Genomic DNA, 8,903 nt, shown 5'->3' with positions numbered 1-8,903 from the left:
AAAAAAAATTAAGGGGCGTTTATTTGAGTATAGTACAGTATCCATTTTACATCCAAAAAATAGACGCCTCCCTCGAATAATGCCTTCTTCGAATAGACGCCCCCTCAAAAACTCATCTCAACAATAAATGCCGGAGGGATTAAAATAATTACGATAGTACTGCACCTCTCCTTGACTTTAAAAAGGAATCTATGTCATTACTTTACTAGTTTAAAGTCAGCAAAGTACTTAATACATTATGCTACACAAAGGGATGTAAACAAGATTAATATTTAGTTGCAGATAGCATAATTAATGTTGACTTGGACTGCTCCGCTACCTATCATTTACTTTAATATAGCATATTAGTATATTTAATAGAGATCTATAGCCTTATGTAATATACAAATTACAGGTAAGCCTGAGTCATGCCGTATACATTATGATTGTCATGGTTTCTTCGTGATTGTGACATAAAGTAATGGAGACTAGTATCCAGGTTTTGACTCATTATTTAGTCATTGCAATCGTTATCATTGTCAATTCTTCTTCGTCGGTGTCATCATTACAGTGTTACCATTATTACATCATTATAATCTTTATCATCATTTTCACCTGTTTGCCATGTTGTATTAATATCACGAGAGAGTTAAACCCTCTCCAATCAAATTTTATTTGACAAAAACATGTTACACGCCTAAATATGGTCATAATGACATCACATCACATGAACATATATAGGCACATCATGACTATATATGGACATACAACAGTTGTTAAAAAAAATTTGATAATCTGGACAGGGTTTAGTCATGAACTTTTAACTTAACAAAATGTACTATAATATAAATGGATTATTGTATGAATTGAATTAATCTTATGAATACATTTGAAGGTAAATTTACATAGTTTCTTAATTCATATTTATCATTGGTGTCATCATAATCTTCATGGTTCTTCACCCCTTCCTTATAGGTCTTAACCCCATCTTTCTAAATTCCTCTGAGTTTGTAGAGAGTAGAATATTATTTACGTGTCAGTGACTGTATTTGATAGAAGCTTATAAAGAATTATGCCCTATAGCAATGCAAACGCCAACTGCAGATGCATCGCATAGCTGCTAGCTTAACAGCTAACAACTAACAGAGCTGAAAACTTGACGTCTAATAACCAGCAGTGCTATCAAAGCTAACAGTCCTGAAGGGCTGACAGGTGCTTGAATTTTAGTCAGAATAATTTCATTTATGATTTTCATTTCCTCTTTGCCAAACCACAGTGTCAAGTACTTTAGGAGGAAATTCATAATCAAATAAAACGATGCTTTTAATGAGGCGGAGAAGGTAGTGGACAGAAAGAATTGATGTGTTAATGGGGGGATGGAATGATGTTAAGTGGTGCTGTAATTGACTGGGGTTTGAAATTCATTGAATGTTTCCAACAGAGGTTGAAATCATGGAAGAAGTGGAAATTAAAATAATAATAAATAATTTATTTGATTATTATTGGTCATCGGTGTGTTTTTCAGTCATTTTATCCATAGTGACTTGCTTTTACATTGTTCATACTGTAGTAAATACTGTATTCATAATATATGTATATCATATTCATTAAATTGTTTTAATTATGAATTCCAGCTTTCAGAAAGCACTATAGTCACTAAATGCTTATACCCTCAATATATTGTAGCTTGCATGAAATTACTATATAGTGTAATTTTGTACATTAGTATTCTTACAGGATGATATAAACGTAAGATGCTTGGGAAAAAAAATATTTCCTCGCCTTTTGGATTCGAACCTTTGACCTCGAAATTCCATAATCTTTGTTCCCTACCTTCTAAATTTACATTAGATCTATGTTTGGCAGAACTGTAAACAGATTGAAAGTGGCTGGAAATATGTTTAATAAGGTGTGGCAGTGATGAGGAGATTTAAGGATTTTTATCTCAAATATTAAAAAACTATCATCGCGTGATAGAGTTATTGATGACGAGCTTATCCACGGATAACCTCTGACCTCACAAAATTTAGAGAAATTCGTACCAGATTATAAAGTTCCATGGATACTAAACAAGAAAAACTTCTTTCTGGAGCGTCCCTAGCCTATGGGCATGGTTGTGCCAGCCTATCAAATAGGAGACATGACCAGACAATTAATCGAGAAAGAACAAACAGGATGTGTTGTGCCACGTTTATGCCAACAAAATTGTATTCTCTTTTGCAACTGATTACACACGTCTAGAAACCAATGTTAGTCGGGCCAAAGTCAAATGATCAAGGTCCATGGAAAACATTGGTAACATTTTCAAATATTGTTTGCCCAGTCTGTATTCAGTGTTTACAGTAGTCGGCCAAAGGAAAAAATAGATGTGTTTCTCGTATGAAATTTGTGAAAAATATGAGGATGAATGTACCCGGTAGCCATCGGGCCAGAGCCTAATGATTAAGGTCAAATATTGGTAACATTTTCACATATTGTTTTGCCCAGTCTGTAGTTTGTGTGTACAGTTGTTGGCAAAATGCAAAAGATAAACATGTTTCTCGTTTAAAATTTGTGTGAAGAAATATGATAAAGAATATGCCTGGTAGCCATGCTCTTCATTGATCTCAACTACAGACAAATAATACAAGCACAGTACAATGCGATGGTGACCGTTTCTCTGCATCAGTTATGGTTAATATTTTGCATCTTCATTAAGGATATTAATTTTTTTTTTTTTAGTTACGGACAATAGAGACCGTGTTGTGACCATGCACTATGCACTTACAAGTTCTCAAACATTACGAACATAAATATATTGTAAACTATGATTTTTTTATATTAAGCTTTGTCTACACTATCAAATTTCATCAAAAAAGCGTCACATAAAATATGATTGAACATTCACACGTTTGTATACAATTTGATAATAATGTGATATGACATCATTGTACCCATATGGGCACCTCACATTTTTTTGTCGCATAAAATTTGATAATGTAGACAAAACTGTAAAAAATACATTAATTTGCAATAATCCAGATGTTCATTCTTAAAATAATAATCCGTGTTGCCGCCAACTGTGTTTCCAATATTAGAATACTGTCTTTAAAGAACACACTTGGATAATATATTTTTTAACAGTAGTGTGTTAGGAATATGTAAACTTCAATATTTGGCATATCATTTTACGCGTTATAATCCTTTCATTATTCTATCTTCTTCGATAACATTTCAAAGGCTCTTATGAGCTCTGAGGATTACTTGGCCAGATTACCTTAAGAAATTATTGACTTTTAGATTCCATGGGAGATTGAGTTGCTGAAACTAGGTACTATTACTATTATTCCCCAACGGAAATCTTGTAGCTATATGCAAGGAATTAGCATTAATGTACTCAAATGGAATCTAATTAAATGAATTTGAATGGAAACTTCTAATTGGCAGTTACGAGAGGACACTCAAAGGTTACCATGTGGCACTGCGGTAAAGCATTGTACTTCTATAGGGTGTGGGTTTGATTCTTGGGTTCGATTCTAAGATTGATCATCAAAGTATGCTGTAACTATTCAACTACACGTATGCTTGACCACTATCCTCTTTTTGACTGCAAAATAAACTGTAGGCCTCAGCAGGTACCAAGGGGCACAGTCTAAGGGTGCCATTACACAGTACATTTTCTTAAAATTTGCTTGAGCAATGATAGGGACCACACCCATGTCACTCCACCCACGCCTCTCTCACCTCCCCCCACCCCCCCAATCATAATGCATTGCCTGAAAGCCAATTTCTCAAGAATATATCATGAATGCAGACTATATAGATAGTTGCTAGTTTTTTTAGGGGTTTTTTTTTTGGCTACTTTTATTATTTCATTTGTTATTAGCATTGTTTATTACTGTTAAAATTATTAACATATTGCAAATTGTGTCTTCTTTATATCTTCCAGATAGAAAGGACATCTAAATGGAGAAAAGACAATTGTTGGTATAATGTATCTGGTCCAACCATCAGATAGAGGGCAGTACGTAAGCAGAACAGAACGTACAGAAGAATGCTTTGAAGATACCTGCAAAGACCTGTGCAATTTATTTATACTCGCGCCCTAGAATGTTGTGTCAAAAAATAGAGAAGTGGGGTTAATATTTTATTATTAAAAATTTTACTTGATTAATGCTTTTTCTTTTTAAACTTGACAAGTTTTTATTGTGTGTGAATTATACAACCATTGTGGTACACCTGGAATGAGTGTGTTTTTTTATATGCAGGGTTTACTTTTTTTAATTTTATTCATTTTATTATTATCCGTTTGTTCATATAATGAGCATAAGAAATTTAGCTAAACATTTTTTTTATAGACATTCCCATAAAAATATGTGTCCAATATACCCACAATATTCTAATTATGAAATATAATATAATACAGTATAAATGGCTAACAAAATTAATGGTTGATGTAAAATTCATCAGCAGATACATTGGTGGGGGAGGTGGGAAGGGGTGCTTCCTCTCCTTTCTGGCACAGCAGCAAAAAAAAAAAAAAAATATCTAACCAAGTGTGTGAAATCATTTGCACAAGATACTAAAATGGTTAACACAACATTGCAACAATGTTTGCAACATTATTTAGTCAGAAATTACATTATAAATAAGTTACTTTTTTAAAAAACCCACCTTTTTTTTATACCAAAATGCAACATTGTTATAATAACGTAACGTGGGACAATCGTTTATATAGGAACTCAATTTCAGGTTTCACGGAAAGCCAATTTCTCAAGAATATATCATGAATGCAGACTATATAGATAGTTGCTAGTTTTTTTTAGGGGTTTTTTTTTGGCTACTTTTATTAATTACTTCATTTGTTATTAGCATTGTTTATTACTGTTAAAATAATTAACGTATTGCAAATTGTGTCTCCTTTATATCTTCCAGATAGAAAGGACATCTAAATGGAGAAAAGACAATTGTTGGTAAAATGTATCTGGTCCAACCATCAGATAGAGGGCAGTACGTAAGCAGAACAGAACGTACAGAAGAATGCTTTGAAGATACCTGCAAAGACCTGTGCAATTTATTTATACTCGCGCCCTAGAATGTTGTGTCAAAAAATAGAGAAGTGGGGTTAATATTTTATTATTAAAAATTTTACTTGATTAATGCTTTTTCTTTTAAACTTGACAAGTTTTTATTGTGTGTGAATTATACAACCATTGTGGTACACCTGGAATGAGTGTGTTTTTTTATATGCAGGGTTTACTTTTTTTAATTTTATTCATTTTATTATTATCCATTTGTTCATATAATGAGCATAAGAAATTTAGCTAAACATTTTTTTTTTATAGACATTCCCATAAAAATATGTGTCCAATTTACCCACATTTTTCTAATTATGAAATATAATATAATACAGTATAAATGGCTAACAAAATTAATGGTTGATGTAAAATTCATCAGCAGATAAATTGGTGGGGGAGGTGGGAAGGGGTGCTTCCTCTCCTTTCTGGCACAGCAGCAAAAAAAAAAAATATCTAACCAAGTGTGTGAAATCATTTGCACAAGATACTAAAATGGTTAACACAACATTGCAACAATGTTTGCAACATTATCTAGTCAGAAATTACATTATAAATAAGTTACTTTTTTAAAAAACCCACCTTTTTTTTATACCAAAATGCAACATTGTTATAATAACGTAACGTGGGACAATCGTTTATATAGGAACTCAATTTCAGGTTTCACGTGCAAACCCCATCTGGTTTTCATTTGGCTAGACAGAAGAAGCTGATACTGTTCTCAACAACAATAACGTATTGTTTCCTCTATGCTCATAGACAGCTGCCATCCATCTGCAAAACTCAAATTTTGTACATGATGAAATGGTGTCACTTTTGCTAAAGGGACACACATCTTTACTTTGCTTCTAACTTCACCTTTGGTCAGATGTAAAAGTGAATAATAGTACACACTAAAATCTTGTTCTACCATTCACCTGTAGCTAGGGTATTGATTGTGCTCGGATCAGCTGTTTATACCAAGGTCTTTTGTGGGCAGATCGATAACAGATTATACATTTTCCAGGCTAGCATGCTTGCGCAATATTCCATTCTAAATGCTCAGCTTGTGGTCCATCTGTTTATATACTCCCCCTTATACTAGTCTAGCCTCCTGGTGCTTATTCAATCTGGTTGTCTTATTAATTTCTTAATTAAATTTGAAATTAAAACACAATGCATCCATTTAAACATAGGAGTATATAAAAGTACTTCTATTGTCATGACATATAATAGCATTAGTATTTTTTTCTTGATTGAAACCAAAACATATTAAATACATATATGAATTTCATGTATGCAAAAGCTTACAAAACAAAAGTTTTTGTAATGTTTATGGTATACTGTACTATATCGTAGTTACAAAACAAGCGCGTCCCATTGTATTGTATCCTTTAACAAGCATAAAAGCGATAAAACAGTGTTTTGAGTATCAGGTGAATGGATCACTATGCCTAGTGTGTATACAAAGAGCTGGTACTGTACTCAAAACAAAGGGGTGATTGACCTAATAGCAGTACTTGGCAAAACCTACAAAAAAATTGAAAGCGCACGTCTTCAATTGCAAACCAATGTTATTATCTTGTTTACAATCTGAAAAACAGACCCATTGTTTGCTGAGCATGTCTGACATTTTCAAATCAAAGGTGGTATCTATTATGTTCAGTCTGCATTCATATTTAAATTATATTGATGTTTGAAACAGATAATTCAATTAACATAGGGAAAATTCCAATTTTTGCAAATGTTAGTGTGGGAAAAGGCAGATTTGTAGCACTAATGAAGTACTGTATGGGTAGTGACAATTTAAGTGAATAGTCCAATGATGCAAAGATTGAAACAAATAATTTGTTTGTAAATTTTAGGATATTTTACAACAAAAATCTTTAAACATTACTACTACATTGCAGCAATGTTATTTGTGGTTACAGTATAAAAAAAAAATATTTTGAATAGCCAACGTAAAGTTGTTAACTGGGTAGGTTATTGCAAAGAATGAATTATTATTTGTATGACAGTTGTTTAATTCAGTGTGGACATTTCTCATTCTAATTCTCAATTTAAAACTAATTTACTTTAATCTAAAGTTTCAAGTATTGAATTAAATTTTTCAACACAGGCAGTTTATAGATAAGAAATGTATGGGAATTTATTTATACTGCTAAAAATTAAATTTGCAATAGTTAATTCAAAAACCAAGGTCTTACCTAAAAAACCCAGGAATATTAAATTGAGTTCTAAACTATTAGAACATATAGTTCTGACAGTTGTTTAATTCAGTGAGAACATTTTCTCATTTCTCATTATAATTCTCAATTTAAAACTAATTTACTTTAATCTACACGCTAGCTTTAACAACGCCAGGTCCGTGGCGTAACAGCTGGCTTACACTATTCCGCGGTCTAGTTCAGACACGAAAATTTGTATGCCGCTTACATAACGCTACTCTTATTCCGTGAGTCTGAACATACCCTAATTTACTTTAGTCTAAAGTTTCAAGTATTGAATTGAATTTTTCAACACAGGCAGTTTATAGATAAGAAATGTATAAGAATTTAAATTTGCAATAGTTAATTCAAAAACCAAGGTCTTACCTAAAGAACCCAGGGATATTAAATTGAGTTCTAAACTATTAGAACATATAGTTCTGACAGTTGTTTAATTCAGTGAGAACATTTTCTCATTTCTCATTATAATTCTCAATTTAAAACTAATTTACTTTAATCTACACAAGTTTCAAGTATTGAATTGAATTTTTCAACACAGGCAGTTTATCGGTAAGAAATGTATGGGCATTTATTTATACAGCTAAAAATTTAATTTGCAATAGTTAATTCAAAAACCAGGGTCTTAACTAAATAAATCCAGAGATATTAAATTGATATGTTCTAAACTATTAGAACATATAGTTCTGTACTTGATGAAAGGGTTTTAATATCTGTTCGAACTGGATTGTTTAAGCGCATTTCTTCTCAATTTCATCATCCACGAAAAGATTAGCCGCAACGCGACACTAAATTATCTTATTGCCTCCATTTCAAATTAAGTGTGATAGATTAAATCAAATTCTTATTTAATGAAGTCGGCAGTAGAATTCTAATTGTAGTATGCCAGGATGGGTTTGATAAATCATGTAGAGTACGCTATCAAACGCCCTGGATATTCTCGGAAATCCAATTTTTTTATCCCTAGACTATACGGTGATGCATAAAGCGGTTTTGAAGCAGGCTAGATAAATATTATTCACTTCACTATCTCGTTGACTTCTTTCATCGACTGCTAAATGGTGCATTAATATTAATTGAATGGCATTTTTCATGCATTTATTAGGCCAAGTATCTATTTTATTTTATCACACATTTATATTTTTATTAATTAGACACTAGAATGATTATTAACTGATTAATAGCATCTAATCGTGCTTATAATTAACTCCATTCTTTTTAGTATACATAGAATTGACTAATAAACTTAGCATACTTGTTAAGGTCCAAGGTTTGTTATCACTGACCATGGTCTCAGCATATGGTGCTTTTTAACAATACAATTGTTGTTCCTCTATTTAGCAGACATTGTTGTATTTTTGTCTCTGATTATTATACCATTCTCCTATATTTCTGTTTATTAATCTTTTAATATATAGCAGCCTTTAGACTAGTAATAATTCAGTGCATGTAGTCTGCACACGCTCTGAAGCCTATATAAAATTTAACTAAATTCGCGATAGAACATAGACGTTAGGTGCCAAGACGGTGCAGTACAAATTTCTAATCTAGTGATTGGCAATGTTCCGTGAAGGATGTCTCGTCCAAAACCACCTTCTTTGGCCTGACACTCTTTGCTATTCTGTCAAAGCCAGATCGATTATAAAACGTTAGTCAAATGCAAACG

General features: G+C 32.3%; 1 protein-coding gene across 3 annotated transcripts in view; it reads left to right on the top strand.

Moving 5' to 3' along the window:
- Window positions 1-7,105, top strand: part of LOC117117203 (kelch-like protein 11) — a 33,962-nt gene extending 26,857 nt beyond the window's left edge. Inside the window, exons 2-3 of one of the 3 annotated variants that reach the window (XR_004446867.1) lie at window positions 3,912-4,710; window positions 5,694-7,105. The gene's annotated coding sequence lies outside the window, so the exon portion shown is untranslated. Of the gene's footprint in view, window positions 1-3,907; window positions 4,711-4,893 lie in introns of all 3 variants that reach the window. The other 2 variants (XR_004446866.1, XM_033261430.1) reach the window with 2 other exon arrangements.
- Window positions 7,106-8,903: the final 1,798 nt, after the last annotated feature.

The sequence above is a fragment of the Anneissia japonica genome, unplaced genomic scaffold (genome assembly GCF_011630105.1).
Source record: "Anneissia japonica isolate Jap-2015-1 unplaced genomic scaffold, ASM1163010v1 scaffold287835_len3118868_cov185, whole genome shotgun sequence".
Taxonomy (NCBI): Eukaryota; Metazoa; Echinodermata; class Crinoidea; order Comatulida; family Comatulidae; genus Anneissia; species Anneissia japonica.
This window is presented reverse-complemented; position numbering and strand designations above follow the sequence as displayed.